The sequence below is a fragment of the Pleurodeles waltl genome, chromosome 4_2 (assembly GCF_031143425.1).
Source record: "Pleurodeles waltl isolate 20211129_DDA chromosome 4_2, aPleWal1.hap1.20221129, whole genome shotgun sequence".
In the NCBI taxonomy this organism is placed as follows: Eukaryota; Metazoa; Chordata; class Amphibia; order Caudata; family Salamandridae; genus Pleurodeles; species Pleurodeles waltl.
The window spans coordinates 979,333,344-979,355,615 of record NC_090443.1 but is presented as its reverse complement, the minus strand read 5'-3'; the positions used below and the strand labels follow the sequence as shown (position 1 = coordinate 979,355,615).

Here is a 22,272-nt window from a genome sequence, read left to right as displayed (position 1 = left end):
GTTAGCCACCGCTTGTTGGGAAGCACTGCTTTACAGTCTATGCAGAGCATGTGTACCTACAGCCACACATGCCATCAAATGGAAAATGTTACTTACCCAGTAAGCATCTGTTTGTGGCATGTAGTGCTGTAGATTCACACACGCCCACCCGCCTCCCCAGTCACATATAGTTGTTACAGTCTATTAATATACATTCACACAGGTGGACATTTCACTTGCTTATATTCACACTACACTTCATTCACAACCGCCTGAAGGAAAACAATCTGAAAATGGAATTAATGCCCATGCGCATTGCCACCAAGAGGAGGAGTCATTCTAGCTTGTGACTGAAAATAGTTTTTGAACAAAAACAACTTGCAACCTTCTGGACCCAACACTAGATGGCAGAAGTATGCAGAGCATGTGAATTTACAGCACTACATGCCACAAACAGATGCTTACTGCGTAAGTAAAATTTTCCTTCGGCTGCATGATAACAAAATAACTTTCATAGGCTTAAGAAGTAGCTTGGAAAGGCATGTTTTCCTATAGAAGATGAGGATATCTGGATTTCACTTGCCCCGCTTAAAAAATGAACAAAGTGAATGGCTGTGGTCACATTCACAAGTATTGCTCACATTGTGAATTCTGCTTCTCTGTCACTATTCTTGGGGCACACAGACTTAAGTAAAATGTTTGATTGTCTCAGACTGAAAGTTACAAACATGAACATTCACCAATTGCCCGAGCACCCTCTGTGACCCATATTTTCTCTGCCGCTTAGCAACAACGCAACGTTCATGGGCTCAAGAAGTAGCAAGGAAAGGCATGTTTTAGTACAAAAGAGCTGCGATGTGGTCATTTGGATAACACTTGTTGCTCATAAATAATGAACAAAGGTGATGACTGTGCAATGCTGCAGTGAAAGTCGCTTCCTTTTTAAGTTTCACTTGCGCTGTGCTTGTGAAATCTATTGTTAATATATATCTTAAAAAGGCTTACATCACCCCTTGCTTTTCATTGGTTCCTGTGCTTGCCATTTACTATTCCTCCATTTCTGTTGCAGTAGCATGCTATTTCCTGTTCTTCCTTGTGTGTTTGCTCTTATCAGTGTCCCGAGACGCTTTTGAAGCTGAACTTTGTTTTGATGTTTTGCCTGCACAGCACTTGCATGCATAGCCGACAGCTATCAATGCGGACTCGGTGTCTGGAACTGCATGTGCCTTGTCAGTTTCAAGTTGGCTCTTCTCATTATTATTATTATTATTATTATTATTATTACTATTATTATTGTTATTGTTATTATTGTTATCTTAATCAAGCTCACACAGCGTGAGTCAAATATGGCAGCCACACAGGACATTGCCTTGCATGAAAGTACATCTGTATGATGTGCGTGCATTTCGACGCATCAGTTTCATGGTGGCTCTTCTTCTTGTCGCACTCACACAGCCTCGGCAGCAGAACAATGAGGCACGCGCAGATTGTTCTCGCTCTAGTGTTTCCTTAAATGAGCAGAATGGCTGAAGGTTTAGATTTGAATGCCTTGGTGGCACTTATGGACAAAATGCAAAAACAGTTACCCCTTAACTTAGATTTTTAAAAAAACTTGAGAGAGGAAATAAAAAGATCCCATGTTGAGACCCAACAGCTCATGGACCAGTTAAATAACTTCACTTCTGGGAATTCCGCTGGGACTAGTGGGGTTTCAGGTAAAACCTTCCCTACCTCTACCTCTGAAATATCCACATAAGTCATTAATTCCATCTCTCCTATCATTGCCCTGGCCCCACCTGAACATTTTAGTGGAGATCCTTACAAGGCGCAGATATTTTTAACACAGTGCTCCTTACACTTCCTTTGTCGACCCGTTATTTTTAGAGTGCATTAGGCAAAAACAGCGTTTGTTGTGTCTTATTTGAGTGGAGATGCAGCTTCATGGTCAATGCCTTTGGTTTCACGAAATGACCCTATAATGTATGATTTTTAAGTTTTTAAAACTGAATTCCTTCTAATTTCTGAACGCAGAACAATTTCCCAAGCCACAGATAATGAACTGCTAGACTTAAAACAAGGTAATAGGGATTTGATCTCTTACCTGGTCCAATTCAACAAATTAATTGTGGAGACTGGTTGGCCAGAGGGCAAAAGGGCTGCGTTTTTTTTACTGAGGTTTACGAGAAGAACTAAAAGATGCGCTATCTCAAATTCTGGATCGACCTACTGATGTGTTTGAAATTAATTGATCTAGTTTGACAGATTGATCAGCGTCTGTTTGAAAGAAAAGCTGAAAGCAAGAGAGAATTTCATCCTGTCCTATCAGGCTTCGAAAGGAGTAACGTGGAAGGTACCACGACCTTCAAAACACACTCTTTGGAAGAGCCAATGCAAATCGGCAGTGTTAGATGTCCCCTGTCAAAAAAGAAAAAGGACAAGCGAAAATCTAAGAATCTATGGCCCTCATTGCGTTCTTTGCGGATGCCCCGCCGCCAACAGTGCCGGCAGTCATTGAAAGACCGCCAGTGTTGGCGGCCGGGATCCCGCCAAATAATGACGCATGGTGGCTCACCGCCATTGATGGCGGTGAGGCCCGCCATGCGCCATGCTGGCGGTCGGTGGCGGGGGTGGATGCTGCTCCACCCTCACCGCCACATCACTCTATACACCGCCACGCCTATAATGAAGCACTTATAGGCGTGGCGCTGTATGGAGAGGTGGCGATGGCGGCAGAGCAGCATCCAGGGAGCCCGTTCCTTCCTGGAGCAGCGTGACGAAAAAGGTAAGTGCTGTCCGAGAGGGAAGGGGGTGGGGGGTTTGAGCACCGGTCGCTTTCCAGCACTTTGTGAACGATGTTCTGAGAGAGTTTTTAGATCAATTTGTAGTGGTCTACATTGATAATATTTTAATCTTCTCCCAGAATTTGCGAGACTATGTGGATAATGTGAGAGCAGTTCTAAAGAAATTGTTTGAAAATAACCTATATGGGATGACAAATGCCCCTGCCACATTTCAGAGGTTGGTCAACCAGGTGTTGACTGTTGTGGATGACTTCAGCACCGCATACCTGGATGACATTGCAGTGTTCAGTTCCACTTGGGAGGAACAAAGAATTTGTGTACAACAATGCTATTCATGCCTCCACTGGTTATTCTCCTTTTTATCTGAACTCTGGTAGGCACCCAAACATTATCTTAGGAAGGTCGGGAGGCTCGGTCCCAACTGCAAATGAATTCAGTAAGAAAATTCAAACAATCTGCCAATCCACTAGAAAACTCTTGACCAAGGCGAGGGTCTCTTACAAGAAGCATGCTAACAAAAAGAAGAGAGGCAATCTGGGTTATTGCGACGGTGAGAAGGTCTGGCTATCCACTCGACACTTACATTTAGGAGGGAACAAAAAATCCCAGCCTAGATATGTAGGACCCTTTAAAATAAAGAAAATCGTAAATCCAGTAACATTCAAACTTGCCCTGCCCCCTCAGATAAAGGTCATCCAGTATTCCATGTATCACTACTTAAAATAAACCTCCTAATGTTAGGACAACCACCCTTCCAGAGCCTATCTAAGTAGATTTACATTTAGAATATGAAGTGAATAAAATTTTAGATTCAGAATTTAAGAAAGGAACATTATATTACCTCATTGATTGGAAAGGTTTTGGTCCGGAAGAAAGGTCCTGTGAACCTTCCCAAAATGTGCATGCTTCAAGGTTGATAAAGCAATTTCATGCCACTTTCCCCAACAAACCTTCTGTGGGAGGGAGTTCTTTGGACAGGGGTACTGTCAGGAAATCTAATGCCAGCATTGTAAGGTTCTTCCCTCAGCAAAAGCGATTCCCCTTCTTTCTGTACCCACGTTGGTTGTAACCTGAGCCGCCTCAGGTTTAATTGCCACTCAAGATGGTGGATGCAAATCTTTGTGAGGTCAGCACTCTAGTGTTTATACTTTAGTCTTGTGCTGTAGCTTCCCTCAGCTGTTCCTCTCAAAGAGCCATGCACTTCAACTGTCATCTTGAGGAGAATGAGCAGTGTTCCTGTGGTGCTTGACTTTATTGCGAATTCTTTCAGTATTGAGTAGGTAATCCTTTTTTCTTGGTATGGTGTGCACACCAGGGACTTTTTTCCCTAATTGGAGAAGCTGATTTTTTTCCTTCTTCCAGCAACTGGCTATTGGCTTTCTGAGGGGAATTCATTCTGGCTCAACTGAACTTCAAGCAAATGCTGTAAGGGATCCTTCCATATAATTTTCAGACGTGCCTATATACATACACACACATAGTTACATTCATGTATCTATATATATATATATAAACTCTTCGACTGCAGACTCATCAGTCTTAAGAGACAAACCTCAGAACTCAGACTGATGCCTTAGAGACTGTGATAGAGAAATCCGAACTTTAATAGGAGGTTTCTATTTCTGTAAAAGACAATAGTAAATTGTACATTTGTGAATTTTTTAACTGTTCTTCAGAGAACCTTGGATTTATCCTCTGACTTCAGGAGAAAAGAAGAGTCTGAGATAACATTGTTCTTTTGGAGAGAGAGGCTAGTCTCGTCTCTCAAAAGATTCGGGTTAGGAGAGCGCTTGCATTGGGTGAATAAGAATGGCTGAACAGTTGAATGCACACTAGGAATGTAGTCATTTATGCTCTTATCACCCCACTGCAGGTCCTTCCCTTAAAGAAATCTCCAAAAGAAGAAAGTTGCTAGTTTACAGAAGCACACGCAGAATATACTGTCTTCAAGTGTGAAACACAGGCAGGAACTGGATCTGGAGGCGGTCTCTCTTTATCTATTCCCATTCCCCTTTCTCCCTAGTGGATGCAGGGTTCAGATAATCAGTTAAGGTCTGAACAGGCATCTGTTGGAGGGAGTTGGGTAAAAGGCATCTGCTCCCGTGGAAGTTTGATTCAATTGGTAATCTTCTGACAAACTGTTTGATGAAATATATTTTGTGTGTGCTTAATTAAATGTACTGAAAATTAATATTAATATGTACTGAAAGGATTCATGGTTTGAAAAATTATGAAATGTTTATTAATGTTTTAGAATTAATTTAAAAAAAGGCCTCATGTTAGAAATATGCAGAAGCAATGTGTACAATGCTAACATTGTGAAATTGTTTTTCTAAGCATCCTGTGATTTGATTTTGCTCACTGTGGAAAGTTTTGTTCCAGTGCTGTAACATTTTGTCTGACTTCGTGAAGATAATATGTACTTTTGAAGCAAAGGCTTACTGAATTTATGAATAGGCTTGTGTGTAATCTGCAACATTTGTATTCTGCTACGGAAACTGGTGATGGCAGTGAGAAAGGATGAACTAATGGTGAATGCAGAAAGTGAAGAAAGGTAACATCTGTGAATGTGGAGAAAAGCTAATTGGCTTTGACCTAAACCACTCCATAGACTGACCAATAGAGTTTTAGCTAGTTGCTTTCTATGAGTTTAATATAATAGAATTAGGTGATGTAAGTTCAGTTCCACGCCATTGCTGCTCTGATGTTGGCTGTGTTCAGTTCTTTTCTGACTCTGCTAGTGTAATAATGTGCTATGTTTTAGCTTTCTGTCAGTGACAATTCACATACATTAAGGGGCATATTTATACTCTGTTTGCGCCATTTTAATGTCATTTTTTTAAACTAAAACGTCACAGCATAATTAAATTAATATGTTGACGGTAGATCCGTCTAGTGTCAAAATATTGGAGTTTCGTCATTTTTTGGATGCGTGAACCCGCTTTGAGTGAATGAGATGCAAAGTGGGCGTTCCCATCCAAAAAAGGACGCTAAGCACTTAGCATCATATGTATTGCTCCGTGCAAAAATGACACACGGGTGGCAGGCGGACCTAAATAATGACGCTAAGCTTCCTTAGCATTATTATTTAACACCTGGGTCAGACCAGGCGTTAAGGTACCTGTAGACCCATTTCCATGGCCAACACCATGGAATGGGCCCACAGGTGCCCACCGCAAGCCCCAGAAACACCCCCACCCACACCAGAGGGGCACCAGAGGTATTTTTAAAGATGTTTTTAGTTGCCATTGGGGGCCCTTACAAGGGGTCCCCTGCCTGGCACAGGGTGTAATGGTCATGCCCAGGGGACACTGGCCCCCTGTGATGGTCATTGGGGTGGTGGGCATGACTCTTGTCTTTACTAAGACAGGAGTCATTTTTGGGTGGTTGTGCGTCAGAAAAATGACTCTAGGCTGGTTAGCGGCATTATTTTTGCCGCTAACCAGCCTAGCGTACTTTTCTGACGCACAACCTCCATTTTCCATACCGCCAACCCCACCCGGCTAGCATCTTGTTTTTTAGACGCTAGCCCAAGCTTAGCACCGGCTTGAACGATTCCATAAATATGGTGCCCATCTGGCACTGTAAAATGATGCAAGCCGGCACTAAAATGTTTGTTGCAAAACTGCACAAGTGCAGTTTTGTGGCAAAAAGTATAAATCTGGGCCTAGGGCCAAAAATTACTGAACTGTTCCCTATTATTTCACTGTCCAATGAATATGACCAGAAGGTGCTCCACTGAGGAAGACATCACTGCTTGCTGATCCATTTAGGAGAGGTGTAACCAAAATGTGCACTGTCTTTCTTACAGATTCATGTGTTTTTTTTCTTTGAGAAATCCAACCGCTATTTTTGGTTGGTGCCATAGTCAGATGTTTTCTAAATTAATTTTTGTCTTCTTTTCTTTTTGCATGAAGCCCAAACATGCCTATTAGATTAGAGTAACAGTTAAGGATATCACATTCTAAATTTTACTGTTTTATATAAATTGATTGTAAACAATTCATCTGTGATAACTAAATGTATTCTGTGCCTATTATTCATTTGCTGTTCTTGTTGTTGCCTGATGGTTCTTGAATGCCTAATGATAAATATTTTGTCTAGACTGAGATTCTTCCAAAGGTTTGGTCAGATTGGGTTATTTATGTACTTATATCATTTGGTCTTGCATTTGGTTTAGTGATCTTAGCATTGTTAATCTAAAGGGCAATACATGTTTGAACTTTCCTAAACTGGTGTGGTGATTCATGACCACATGGGTCATGGTGCATATAAATTACTGACTCCAATATGAAAAGTGAAGTTTATTGATTTGATTTTATTGTTGTTAACCATCTTACTCCTATCTAAGTCCAAAGATGCATGCTGACCTCTTTGGGTAATTGATGGTTACCCTATACCTGTCACCTTATAAATATATTATCAAAAGAAATACAAGGCTAGGTACGCCCACAGTGTAAACTTGTCTTATTGGAGCAACACAAACGTAAAGATTGTTGCAAGACCAGCTTGTATATAGAGTAGGTACAGCAGAAGCAGTGTCCTTTCAAGCATTCTTCCTACAGAGGACGTAGAGGGTGTACAGAGCAAGGAGAGGACAAGCAGAACCAGTGCAAATGTCTATCAAAGAGAGTTGGCATTATATCAGCAGTAGCACTGCATGCTTCCTTCATGCAGAGAAGCACACAAGTGACAATGCTAGCGTCTGCTTGCACATTGTGAACTTCACTTCACTTCTCTTTCCCGCAAATCGGGCAAGTATATCATGGAAAGTTATAGTGCAAGCTGTACTCTTGTAGAACGGGCAAAGGAAGTATCACAGACAGCACCGAGTACCATCTGAACACACATGCAGCAGTTGCAGAGTGGGGGGAATACAAGCTACACACTCACACACGCATACATGTATGTGAAAAGGACAGCTTCTCTTACTCTCACAAGGCAAGTGCAAAGAAGCAGTGCAAGAATCAGAAGCACACACAGCAAATACAGAAGAGGACTGCAGCCTGCACATACACTCACATGACAACTACTGTACAGGCAGCAACACACAACACAAGTGCATGGAATCAGTGCAAGATTTCCTCCCATATACATTGCTGGGAATCCAGTTTTGTAAGTATGGTGTGAGCATTTTCGAATACTGTTAACTATATATTAAGGCTTTGAGGCAAAATATAAATATTTCTCCTTTTGACCACAGCTCTGAAGTCACAGATAATCTCCCTGAGTCCTCCACCTACAGCAGCACCCTCATCTTACCAAACTTTGCCAGGTAAGCATTGGGCACACACAGTGGTACCATGTAATGTTATGTGATCTGGCATTTGTAGAGTGAGCAGCTGTAAGTAGAGTGGTATTTCAGTACTCAAACTATCTGAAGTGGTTTTAGGTGGGCCTTTCTATTTGATTGGAGAAATGTGTGGCTCTAGCATGTCCTATGTAGATAGAGGTGTGTGAAAGGGGTTCCTACACTTGTCCTGGTTATGTCGCAGCAAACGTTTCACTGCAAAAGCATTGCAGTTGGTGCCAGTCTTTATAGGGTCTGTGAGAAGTCATACAGCACGCTTCTTGCAGTGTTGTTTGAAATATATCGCATGGTTGTGTGCATTAAAATGTTCTGTCCATCTGAAATCAATGTGCCTGATGTTGATAACTGTTGTCTCTTAAGTTCACTCAGAATCAATGATCTGAGGCATGAAAAGACATGATGCATGCTCTTCTAGAAAGCAAGGTTTTGAAGTTAACCTATCTCAATGGGACTGTGAAATAATTGGTTTTCTTGAAGCGTAGTTGTAGGAAAATGCCACTGTTGGCATGGTCACCCCCCACACTTTTTGCCTAGTGTTGATGCCAACTTTGATTGAAAGTGTGCTGGGACCCTGCTAACCAGGCCCCAGCACCAGTGTTCTTTCCCTAAAACTGTACCTTTGTTTCCACAATTGGCACAGCCCTGGCACACAGTTAAGTCCCTTGTAAAAGGTACCCACGGTCCTGTGGCCAGGTAAGCTCTCTAAGGGTTGCAGCATGGATTATGCCACCCTGGGGACCCCTCACTCAGCACATGCACACTGGCTTGCAGCTTGTGTGTGCTGGTGGAAAGAATAAGACAAAGTCAACATGCCACCCCTCTCAGGGTGCCGTGCCCAGAAAACACTGCCTGCGGCATAGATAAGTCAACCCTCTAGCAGGTCTTACACCCCTAAGGCAGGGAGCACTATCCCACAGGTGAGGGCATAGCTGCATGAGCAATATCCCCCTACAGTGTCTGAGTCCATTCTCATACATTGTAAGTGCAGTGTAGCCATATTGAGTATATGGTCTAGGAGTTTGTTATTACGAACTCCACAGCACCATAATGGCTTCACTGAATACTGGGAAGTTTGGTATCAAACTTCTCAGCACAAGAAACCCACACTGATGCGAGTGTGGGATTTACTGAAAAATGCACACAGAGGGCATCTGCGAGATGCCCCCAGTATGTTAGCCCACCTGCTAGTGTAAGACTGACTGGTCTGTGGCAGCATGCCACTTTCAAACGAGTGTCTGACCACATGGGGTGAGTGCCTTTGTGCACTCTGTGGTCAGAAACAAAGCATGTCCTGGGTGGAGGTGCTTCACACTTCCCCCTGCAGGACTATAACAACTGGCGGTGAGCCTCAAAGGCTAAAGCCTCGGATTACAGTGCCCCCAGGGCACTCCAGCTAGTGGAGATGCCTGCCCCCCGGACACAGCCCCACTTTTGGCAGCAAGTCCGGCAGGAAAATTAGGAAAACAGGGAACCCCAGACAGGACCACCCCTTAGGTGTCCAGAGTTGAAGTTACCCCCTCCCTGCAGAATCATCCATCTTGGTTTGGAGGACAGGGACCAATAGGGATATGAATGTGCCCCCTTTCCCCAAAGAGAGTGGGCACAAGGAGGGTGTAGCCACCCTCAGGGACAGTAGCCTTTGGTTACTGCCCCCTGACTCTAACACGCCCCTAAATCTAGAATTTAAGGGCCTCCCTGAACCCAGCTCACCAGATTCCTAGTGACCTACAAAGAAGAAGAAGGACTGCTAAGCTAAAACCCCAGCAGAGAAGAAGGAAGATGACAAGTGCTTTGGCCCCAGCCCTACCGGCTTGTCTCCTGCTTCAAAGAACCCGCAAGAAGACCAGCGACGCATCCAGCGGCCTCTGCCAACTCCAGAGGACTGCCCTGCACCCAAAGGTCCCTGAGAACTCCAGAGGACAGCGTCTCTGTCCCAAAGAAACTTTCTGCCAAGGACTCCCACCTCACCCTGGATGCACGAGTCCTGACCTCTGTGCACCTGACGCCCACCACCCGTGTCCAGGTAGTCCACCTAGCAAGAAAGGGTCCCCAGGTGATTGGGAACAAGAGCCCACCCTGGGTTGATCCCTCCAAGCCCCCACGACAACGCCTGTAGAGAGAATCCAGAGGACCCCCCTGACCGCGAGCTCCGGACAAAGATATCCAATGCCTAAACTACACACTGCACCCGCAGTCCCCAGGCCTTGGAAAACCTGACCCCAAGTGCAGCATCGACCAGCTGGCGGCCCTCTGCCCTATCCGACCAGTGGTGTGCCCGAGACACCCCCCGCACCTTGCTTGCAGCCTCTGAGTAACCCCCAGGAACTCCCTATAGACTTGCATTGGAAACCCAACGTCCTGTTTGGACCCTGCACCCAGCCGCCCCTGTGCCGCTGGGGGGGTGTATATGGTGCCTCCTTGTGGCCCCTCCAGTGCTCTTTTAAACCCTTCCCCGGTCTGCCCTCTGGGTCGCGGGTACTTACCTGCTGGCTGGCCGGATTACGAGTACCCCCTATCTCCATAGGAGCCTATGTTAACTTGCCTCGCCTTTGACCTCTGCAACCGACCGGCCCCGTGTTGCTGGTGGTGGGTGTCTGGGGTTAACTTGAACCCCCAACGACGGACTACTTAAAACCCGGAGATAGGAACTGTAAGTCATGTACTTACCTGTTACACTGTTCAATCTTTTCTTCCCCCAGGAACTGTTGAAAATTGCAGTGTCCACTTTTAAAATAGCTTTTTGCCATTTTAAAGAAAACTGCATACGTTGTTGACTTCATTCAAAGGTCTGATTAAAACTATGCAAAGTACCTTACAGTTTATGTACTTACCTGCTAACTGAATCTTGTGCTTCTAGAAATAAATTAACAAAAAATATTTTCTATATAAAAACCTATTGGTCTGGAGTTAAGTCATTGAGTGTGTGTTTCTTCTATTGCTTGTGTGTGTACAACAAATGCTTAACACTACCCTCTGATAAGCCTAACTGCTCGACCACACCACCACAAATAGAGCATTAGTATTGTAAGAAGTTGGCTCTGTATGTACTATTTCAAAGTAAGAAATAGCATGCACAGAGTCCAAGGGTAACATAGTGGCAAAAAGAGATAATTCTAATGCTCTATTTTGTGGTAGTGTGGTCGAGCAGTAGGCTTATCAGAGGGTAGTGTTAAGCATTTGTTGTACACACACAGGCAATAAATGGGGAACACACACTCAAAGACAATTCCAGGCCAATAGGTTTTTATATAGAAAAATATTGTTTCTTAGTTTATTTTATGAACCACAGGTTCAAGATTTACAAACAATACTTTAAATGAAAGGTATTTCACTTAGGAACTTTAGGAACTTTGAATCAGCAAAATAGCATATACAGTTTTCACACAAATGGCAATAAGCTATTTTAAAACTAGACACACTGCAATTTTCAACAGTTCCTGGGGGAGGTAAGTGTTTGTTAGTTTTGCAGGTAAGTAAACCACCTACAGGGTTCAACATTGGGTCCAAAGTAGCCCACCGTTGGGGGTTCAGAGCAACCCCAAAGTTACCACACCAGCAGCTCAGGGCCGGTCAGGTGCAGAGGTCAAAGTGGTGTCCAAAACGCATAGGCTTTAATGGAGAAGGGGGTGCCCCGGTTCCAGTCTGCCAGCAGGTAAGTACCCGCGTCTTCGGAGGGCAGACCAGGGGGGGTTTGTAGGGCACCGGGCGGGGGACACAAGTCAGCACAAAAAGTACACCCTCAGCGGCACGGGGGCGGCCGGGTGCAGTGTGTAAACAGGTGTCGGGTTTACAATGGAGTTCAATGGGAGACCCAGGGGTCTCTTCAGCGAAGCAGGCAGGCAAGGGGGGGCTCCTCGGGGTAGCCACCACCTGGGCAAGGGAGAGGGCCACCTGGGGGTCGCTTCTGCACTGGAGGTCAGATCCTTCAGGTCCTGGGGGTTGCGGGTGCAGTGTCTTTACCAGGCAATGGATTCTTTGAAGCAGGCAGTCGCGGTCAGGGGGAGTCTCTGGATTCCCTCTGCAGGCGTCGCTGGGGGGGGCTCAGGGGGGTCAACTCTGGCTACTCACAGGGTCATAGTCGCTGGGGAGTCCTCCCTGTAGTGTTGGTTCTCCGCAGGTCGAGCCAGGGGCGTCGGGTGCAGAGTGCAAAGTCTCACGCTTCCGGCGGGAAACGTGTGTTCTTTCAAAGTTGCTTCTTTGTTGCAAAGATGTTTCTTCTTTGGAGCAGAGCCGCTGTCCTCGGGAGTTCTTGGTCCTTTTAGATGCAGGGTAGTCCTCTGAGGCTTCAGAGGTCGCTGGACCCTGTGGAACACATAGCTGTTGCAGTTTTTCTTGAAGTGGGGAGACAGGCCGGTAGAGCTGGGGCCAAAGCAGTTGGTGTCTCCGTCTTCTCTGCAGGGCTTTCAGGTCAGCAATCCTTCTTCGTCTTAGGTTGCAGGAATCTATCTTGCTAGGTTCTGGGAGCCCCTAAATACTCGATTTAGGGGTGTGTTTAGGTCTGGGGGGTTGGTAGCCAATGGCTACTAGCCCTGAGGGTGGCTACACCCTCTTTGTGCCTCCTCCCGGAGGGGAGGGGGGCACATCCCTAATCCTATTGGGGGAATCCTCCATCTGCAAGATGGAGGATTTCTAAAAGTCAGAGTCACCTCAGCTCAGGACACCTTAGGGGCTGTCCTGACTGGCCAGTGACTCCTCCTTGTTTTTCTCATTATCTCCTCCGGCCTTGCCGCCAAAAGTGGAACCGTGGCCAGAGGGGGCGGGCAACTCCACTAGCTGGAGTGCCCTGGGGTGCTGTAACAAAGGGGGTGAGCCTTTGAGGCTCACAGCCAGGTGTTACAGTACCTGCAGGGGGAGGTGAGAAGCACCTCCACCCAGTACAGGCTTTGTTACTAGCCACAGAGTGACAAAGGCACTCTCTCCATGTGGCCAGCAACATGTCTGGTGTGTGGCAGGCTGCTAAAACTAGTCAGCCCACACTGGTAGTCGGGTATGGTTTCAGGGGGCAGCTCTAAGATGCCCTCTGAGGTGTATTTCACAATAAATTGTACACTGGCATCAGTGTGCATTTATTGTGCTGAGAAGTTTGATACCAAACTTCCCAGTTTTCAGTGTAGCCATTATGGTGCTGTGGAGTTCGTGTATGACAGACTTCCAGACTATATACTCTTATGGCTACCCTGCACTTACAATGTCTAAGGTTTTGCTTAGACACTGTAGGGGCATAGTGCTCATGCACCTATGCCCTCACCTATGCTATAGTGCACCCTGCCTTAGGGCTGTAAGGCCTGCTAGAGGGGTGACTTATCTATGCCATAGGCAGTGTGAGGTTGGCATGGCACCCTGAGGGTAGTGCCATGTCGACTTAGTCATTTTCCCCCCACCAGCACACACAAGCTGGCAAGCAGTGTGTCTGTGCTGAGTGAGGGGTCCCCAGGGTGGCATAAGACATGCTGCAGCCCTTAGAGACCTTCCCTGGCATCAGGGCCCTTGGTACCAGGGGTACCAGTTACAAGGGACTTACCTGGATGCCAGGGTGTGCCAATTGTGGAAACAAAGGTACAGGTTAGAGAAAGAACACTGGTGCTGGAGCCTGGTTAGCAGACCTCAGCACACTTTCAAATCATAACTTGGCATGGCAAAGCGTCAGGGGGTAACCATGCCAAGGAGGCATTTCCTTACAAGTATTATCTATTATTGCCTCTGTCAAGCCTCTGGGGAACCCCTGGACTCTGTGCACACTATATTTCACCTTGGTATAATATATACAGAGCCAGCTTCCTACAGTAGTACTTTATAATTCGTAAGAGTGTGTTTGGACAAATGATGCATCTAGTTGGAAGGTCTGGAATTTTTGTTGGAGGTATATGTGCTTCTGACGCCTTCCACTGACTTCATTGTGCTGCTGCAGCGTGTGCTGCTGAATTCTGTAGTGTAGCAATCATCAGCTCACAGAAATATGCATCAGCGCCGGAGGCATTGCCACAAACTTCGAAATGTGAGCTAAGGTGAATAAGCTTGGGGTCTTAGGTAGTGGACTTGTACTTGTACCAGTTCAACCCACTGGTTCTCCAAGAAAGCTGATGTTTTGCGTTCTGGTTTTTGAGCACATGGAAGTCTATAAAGACCATTTGTTTAGTGGGAGAAGGGATTCTTCCAGTTGGCTTCCCCACAGAAACTGTGTTCAGACATTTGCAATACTCCACAAATGACCTTCTGCTCTATTCATTCTCATTTGAGGCAGATGTCCATCTTGGTAGTGGTTCTTGCACACTTGCTACCACCAGTAGCCTACAGGGTAAGTGATTTTTCTGCAGGAGTACCCTGCTCTCGCTTGTTACAGGCTCTCCTGGAAAGTGCAGGGCCTCTCTAGCTAGCTTCTAGGCCTCTCTTCATTTCTGTTGGGGTTGGAGAGCCCCATACCTTGCAGACTAGCGTTGATGGAACTATCTAGTGCAGCCAGGGAGGTCGCCCCCTCACCAGCTAGGTGCTTTGTTGGGGTCTCATTTCCCAGCACTGCTGTCGCAACACTTAAGAAAGGTGCTCCCCATATTTGCATGACATTGATTGGAAATCCATCGCATAATCTTTTAAAGACTTATCTGAGGGCTTGCTGACTTTTGTAGAATAGTGCACGACAATTTTGCTATTGACTCTCCATTAGCGGCTTTTTAAACTTGTTATTAAAACTGTTATAACTTCAGACCTTGTCTTGTCTGCTGGTTCTCTGGTAACAATATCAGCAGTTGAAATATTATAAAGGTTTATAACTCGGCCGTTTTTCTTTTTCCAAGTGCTGAAATATTGGTCAGTTTAATGGTGCTCAATTTACCAACCTTAAAGTGATGGAAGGCTGAGTTTGCCTTGCCAGAATTCGAACTCGGTGGAGTGTAAAACTGCTTTCCTGACATGACTAAAGTATTTCCAAAGCCTGTTAAACGCACAAAATTCGACATAGAGAAGTTATTTATATTGTAACTGTTAGGATAGAAAGGAATAGAATGGTAAAGCCAAACATTCCCATACTGGCTCTGGAGGTGCAGGTGCCTTATGCTGTCAATCTGCACTAAGTATGTGGCAGTTTTTAAATCGAGCCTAGGCTACGCGTCTGCGCGGTCTCTTGCCATGCTGTAATCTAACCTGTGGGTTTACATCCCACCCATGCATTTACATTCCTCCTTTTTATTGTCCTTCAAAAGGCTTCTTCGCTAGTGGTCCATCCTTCTTCGTAGTCCAGTCTTGTTGGCAATAGTATCCTCCCAGGAGCAGTGTCCAACTTTTCTTTATGTTTACGCTATCATCTTTGTGTGTTGATTTGTTCCAGTTTAATACTCAAATATAGCAATAAATAACCAAAAAGGTGACCATTACGCTTTGGAAAGGGCCTTCCACTGTGCTGCAGCATGTCGCATGCTTTTCAGTAACTTGAGTCATTGGAAATAGAAACAATGTTTTTTTGTTAAAATCTACAGATTATGCGTGAGACGGTGGATTATGTGGCAAATGCGTCAAAACTCATAATTCCAGTGGCCTTGCTAGTAACCAACTTCTGCAGCAAATTCGGCAAGGTGCTAAGGAGGGTGACTGGTTGATTATGATTCTTACTGTTTACATCTAGGGTGGATTTATTCGAGATGAAAGGGGTCTGAACACTAGAAGGGAGACAGGCAGTGATCAAATGGATAATTAAACGGGCAATACATGGAGCTGGATTCCAACTTCATATTAATGCTTTAACCTCCTTCAAGTCTTAATGTACCTGATTGGTGCACCTTTATGCAGGTGAGGCCCTCGGAGGATTGGATTGGTATGGCTAATCTTGCACTGGAGTAGCTGGGCATGCACGTTTACTAGTACAAGTTGCAGCACGCCAGTTTTCAATGAAGTTGTGGTTCTATTATTGGTATGGGTATTATAACAAAGTCTGATTGCTAGAAGGAATAAACCAAAATGTTTATCCACATAGAGTGGTGATATGGACCCAGAGATTGTGGGATGGGATGTGAAGATATGTTTGGGAATTTGCACCTAAAGTGCCTTTCGTTGGGTATGGGAGTGGTGGCTGCAGTCCAAGCTCTGAACCTGAATGATTAGAGGAGCCAACAAGTTCTGAAAATGGGTGATTGAAGGAAGTGAGACGCGTTGGTATTTTGATAACATGGGATTGAAACCCCATATTTCAAGTGGGCAATTTCTACGGTATGACATAGTCATGAAGGCAGCAAAGACTAGCTGGCCATGCTATCTTTCAGGGCCACCGTTTGCAACCTTTTTGCAAACCGTGCGGACTTGAGCAGGCAAGAGAACATTTACAGCACTGGGCACTGTTATTGACAGACAGGTGCCTTGCACACAGCCAACTGACATGTAATAGGATTCTGCGGAAGTATGGCTGTGAAGTTTTGACTAGGTGCGTGAATGTTAAAGTAAATCTAGTGCATTCTGATTTAAAAGAATCTGCACATGGCTCCCATCCGACCTCCCTCAGTTAATGTGCTGCATAAATGTAAATACTTTAGAGGGGTATTATATAGTTTTGCTCATAGGTGATGTACGACATAGTATGAGAAAATAAGCAGTTCTTGTAGGAGGCTGGCCTGGCTTATAGTGGGTACCTAGTGATACTTACACCTTGTGCCAGGTCCAGTTATCCCTTATTAGTAGATTAGTAGAGTTCTAGCAGTCTAGGCTGAACTAGGAGACATGCAAAGCTCCTACTATACACTTATATCATATAGCACTATATCATAAGAATCACAATACTCAGAGTTACTAAAAATAAAGGTACTTTATTTTAGTGACAATCTGCCAAAAATATCACACAGGATATACTCCCTTAGGAGGTAAGTAAAATACACAAAATATACACACAAACCAAAATCAGGTAAGTAAACAGTTAGAAAAGTAGTGCAAACACTATAGAATACAATAGGATGCAGTAGGCCTAGGGGCAACACAAACCATATACTCTGAAAGTGGAATGCAAACCACGAAGGGACCCCAGGCCTAGTGTAGTGTGTAGAGGATCACTGGGAGTGTAAGAAAACACTAAGGGTGTCCAAGATACCCCACCCCAAGACCCTGAAAAGTAGGAGTAAAGGAACCCTACTTCCCCAGAAACACACTAAAGTCGTGATAGGAGATTCTGCAAACTCAACAACTGATTGCAGAGCACTGAAGACGGATTCCTGGACCTGAGGACCTATAAAGGAAGGGGACCAAGTCCAAGAGTCACGAAAGTATCCAGGGGGGCAGGAGCCCACTAAACCCTGGATGAAGGTGCAAAATGGCTGCCTCCGGGTGGAAGAAGCTGAAGATTCTGCAACAACGAAAGGTGCCAGGAACTTCTCCTTTGCACAGAAGATGTCCCACGGCGTGCTAGAGGATGCAGAGTTGTTTCCACACAGAAAGACCAGAAACAAGCCTTGCTAGCTGCAAAGGTCACAGTTGAAGAAAAGGGGTGCTGCGCAGGAAAGACCAGGAGGTCGCCACTTGGATGAGGAGATAGAGGGGGTGCTCAGCAACACAGAGAGCCCACGCAGAAGCAGGCAGCACCCGCAGAAGCACTTGAGCACGGCAGTCGTCTCAACACTACAAAGGAGGGTCCCACGAAGCCAGGGATCAACTCAGCGAGTTGAGCAATGCAGGACAGAGTGCTGGGGACCTGGGCTGTGCTGTGCACGAAGGAATCCTTGCAAGAGTGCACAGAAGCCCTAGCAGCTGCAGTTCACGCAGTAGCAGTACACAGATTTACTGTCTGGCGTGGGGAGGCAAGGACTTACCTCCACCAAATTTGTACAGAAGGACCACTGGACTGTTGGGGTCACTTGGATCCAGCTCCTGTGTTCCAGAGACCACCCTTGTCACAATGAGAGGGGACCCAGAGGACCGGTGAAGCAGAAGTTTGGTGCCTGCGGTAGCAGGGGAAAGACTCGGTCAACCCACAGGAGATTTCTTCTTGGCTTCCAGTGCAGGGTGAAGGCAGACAGCCCTCAGAGCATGCACCACCAGGAAACAGTTGAGAAAGCCGGCAGGATTACGCACTACAATGTCGCTGGTAGTCTTCTTGCTACTTTGTTGCAGTTTTGCAGGTGTCCTGGAGCAGTCAGCGGTCGAGCCTTGCCAGAAGTAGAAGAGGGAGATGCAGAGGAACTCTGGTGAGCTCTTACATTCGTTATCTGAAGAGAACCCTACAGGAGAGAACCTAAATAGCCCTTATAGGAGGATTGGCCACCTAGAGATGTAAGCACCTATCAGGAAGGGTCTCTGATGTCACCTGCTGGCATTGGCCACTCAGAGGCCTCCATTGCACCCTCACACCTCTGCATTCAAGATGGCAGGGGTCTGGGACACACTGGAGGAGCTCTGGGCACCACCCCTCGGGTGGTGATGGACAGGGGAGTGGTCACTCCCCTTTCCTTTGTCCAGTTTCACACCAGAGTAGGGGCTGGGGGATCCCTGAACCAGTGTAGACTGGCTTATGCAAGGAGGGCACCACCTGTGCCCTTCAAAGCATTTCCAGAGGCTGGGGGAGTCTACTCCTCCCCAGCCCTTCACACCTATTTCAAAAGGGAGAGGGTGTAACACCCTCTCTCATAGGAAATTCTTTGTTCTGCCTTCTTGGAACTGGGCTGCCCAGACCCCAGGAGGGCAGAAGCCTGTCTGTGGGTTGGCAGCAGCGGTAGCTGCAGTGAAAACCCCAGAGAGCTGGTTTGGCAGTACCCGGGGTCCAAGCTGGAGCCCCGGGGATGCATGGGATTGGCACCCCAATACCAGATTTGGCATTGGGGGACAAGTCCATGATCTTAGACATGTTACATGGCCATATTCAGAGTTACCATTGTGAAGCTACATATAAGCACTGACCTATATGTAGTGCACGCGTGTAATGGTGTCCCCGCACTCACAAAGTCTGGGGAAATTGCCCTGAACTATGTGGCGGCACCTTGGCTAGTGCCAGAGTGCCCTCACTCTTAGTAACTTTGCACCTAACCTTCACCAAGTGAGGGTTAGACATGTAGGTGACTTATAAGTTACTTAAGTGCAGTGTAAAATGGCTGTGAAATAACATGGACGTTATTCCACTCAGGCTGCAGTGGCAGTCCTGTGCAAGAATTGTCTGAGCTCCCTATGGGTGGTAAAAGAAATGGTGCAGCCCATAGGGATCTCCTGGAACACCAATACCCTGGGTACCTAGGTACCATATACTAGGGAATTATAAGGGTGTTCCAGTGTGCCAATTAGAATTGGTGAAAATGGTCATTAGCCTGCAGTGACAATTTTGAAGGCAGAGACAGCATAAGCACTGAGGTTCTGATTAGCAGAGCCTCAGTGACATAGTTAGGTACCACACAGGGAATACACATTCAGGCCACACTTATGAGCACTGGGGTCCTGGCTAACAGGATCCCAGATAGACAGGCAAAAACAAACTGACACACAAATAAAAATGGGGGTAACATGCCAGGCAAGATAGTACTTTCCTACAGTTCTGGACTGTTTAACAAAGGTAGTTAAACTGTTTGAATCGGTTGCAGGAAAGCGGAACCTACGCATTACCCAAACATGTCTGTTCTGGGTTTTTGAAGTCAAAACCGACATTAACGTGAATGTGTGCCACGAGACGAGTCTTGCAAAAATGAAAATTGGAGTTGAAATCAAGGTGGGCCTCTTGAAAGCATTGTAGACTTAAACCTCAACACAACTAGATTTTCAATACCATTGACGAGAAGCGTGGGCCGTCTTAGTACTGGCATCACGTGCTTTTGACTTTGGCTTCACTGTAAGATATACATTGTATGAAAAGTCTCTTTTTTTAATGTGAACTTTGACAGTCCATGATAAAAGATTTTACCTTCAAGACTGGTCACACTCTAGCGAATTGGCGAAATAAGTTTATGTTTGTTAATGTCCTCCTCGTAATTTTGTGAATTTACACCTCCTACTCTGTGTTAGCCAACTGATTACTCACAATATTTTATTTTCCCAGCCTGCCCAGCTTTTGCAACAGTCATACATGACTGCTGGTGCTCTTTTGTCCAGAGGAGCACACCATGCGCACCTTCCTTTTTTAGGTCGAGCCTAGGCAGCTAGCAAGCGCTGTCTCTCCACATGGTGTAATCATTCCTTGGCCTGCCTTTCAAAATTCCCTTGATTTTGTAGGTAAATGCCTTGTTTGTCATGCCTTGAGGCTGCTTTGTTACCATCTTGGAGACAAATCCTGTTACATAGATTATTGCACAATCGGTCATATAGCTGAGTGTGGTGCACTATTTTTTTCTTTTGCCACGTCGCTTCACACTGCGTGGCCATACGTTTTTTCTTCATCTTCCTGGGACCTCTTCCATCCTTGTCAAGGGGAGTGCTAACCTTCTCTCCTTTCAAATAACACACCTATGCATACAACGCAGAGCTATATTTAAGCGGCTAGTATCTGATTTCTTACGATCACACTATGTATTACTTCCACATAAATCAACAATACAGCACATGGACTGCACATGCCTGTGTTGATAAATATTTTTTATCTGATTATGTGTATATTCTAGCTATATAGTTATTTAGAAAATATGTATTGCTACTATATCATAACAATAAACTACACACATACTCTTTAAACCTGTTTAATGTATATTTACTCACTGTTTAAATATGTATATGTTTGTACATATATGTGTGTATATGTGTGTGTGTGTGTGTGTGTATATATATATATATATATATATATATATATATGTGTGTATGTTATTCTATGCTTCACGTGTTCATAGGTCAATGCATAGCTCCTGGATAAGTTGTTATATTAGATACTTATGAATCCCTGCTCTCATTTTATATCAGACTGATCAAATGTTTATTATCATAGGTATTTGGCTATTCAAAAATTGAGTAAAGATAAATAAATGTTAGAAAAGTACACTTATTAATTAACTTCAAATATTACAAATCTTGAAAGCTTGAAAGTCTGTGTTTATACAATACTACTTTTCTTCTCATATTATACCCATTACTATATTCCTTCCCTTACTATGCACTTACATATCTATTTATTTATTACTATAGTCGTACTGTACTAGAGAAACAAAAAATCTATAAATAAAATTCAAATTATAAATAAATCTAAATATATATATATTTATATATATATATATATATATATATATATATATATATTAATAATAATAAAGGATAAATAAATTAAATAAAAATAATGTTAAAAAATGTGTATATATATATATATATATATATATATATATACACATTTTCTATCATTATTTTTAATTTATTTATCCTTTATTATTATTAATATATATATATATATATATATATATATATATATATATATATATATATATATATATAATACATAAAAAATATTATATTTTTACTCTTGTAAGCTTTACTTTGTCTACCCAACACCATATGTCATGTCTCTATCAATAATTTCAGCTCCTAAATAACCCGGCCTAAGCTCTTCCCTCCTCTTCCACATCTAACTAACCCAAATCTCAGTTTACTACCATGATCTCCAAAACAACCCTACTAAATTCTCCCTCATTTATCTCACCTTTAACTCATCCAAAACCCCTCCTGCTACTATGATCTCCTTAACCCTTTCCACAGACTCGTCCCTCCTCCATCCCCCCTTTACTCATTCCAAGCCTAAATCCTATTACTATAAACTTCCAATTAACACTTCTGGATTCTTCCCTCCTCCACCCCTCCAGTCAATCCAACTAACAAACTCACATATCAGTGGCTCAAATTAACTCATAATATTACTAAAACTGTACTCATTTTTCCCTAAACTAATCCACCACTAATTCCTTTTGGGTTCCAGAGAAGCGTGCTACGTGCCGAAAAGCGCTTTGACGCCTCGTCAGGGGTAGTAAGCGCTATATAAATACTATTACAATTACAATTATCTGGAACTCTTTTTTCTTTCACTGGCTACGCTCTGAGCTCAGTTGTGGGATATTGTCACAGCCCCATCGCTGCAGTTTTTAACCAGAGATTTGTAAAATGCTTTGGAAACACATGCATCTTATCTTGTGCAAACCTTCTATTAAATGGCACACATGAAAGTGCTCCTACAGAGGCTGACACATTATGTTTTGTCACAGTACAGAAATGATAATAATGTCTTACATTTCCTGTCCAGTCAAAAAGTAAAATGACAGACAC

General features: G+C 44.3%; 1 pseudogene; it reads right to left on the bottom strand.

Annotated features, from left to right (window-relative positions):
* Positions 1 to 20,398: 20,398 nt before the first annotated feature.
* LOC138294428 (U6atac minor spliceosomal RNA) lies at positions 20,399 to 20,479 on the bottom strand (annotated as a pseudogene).
* Between the last annotated feature and the right edge of the window lie 1,793 nt (positions 20,480 to 22,272).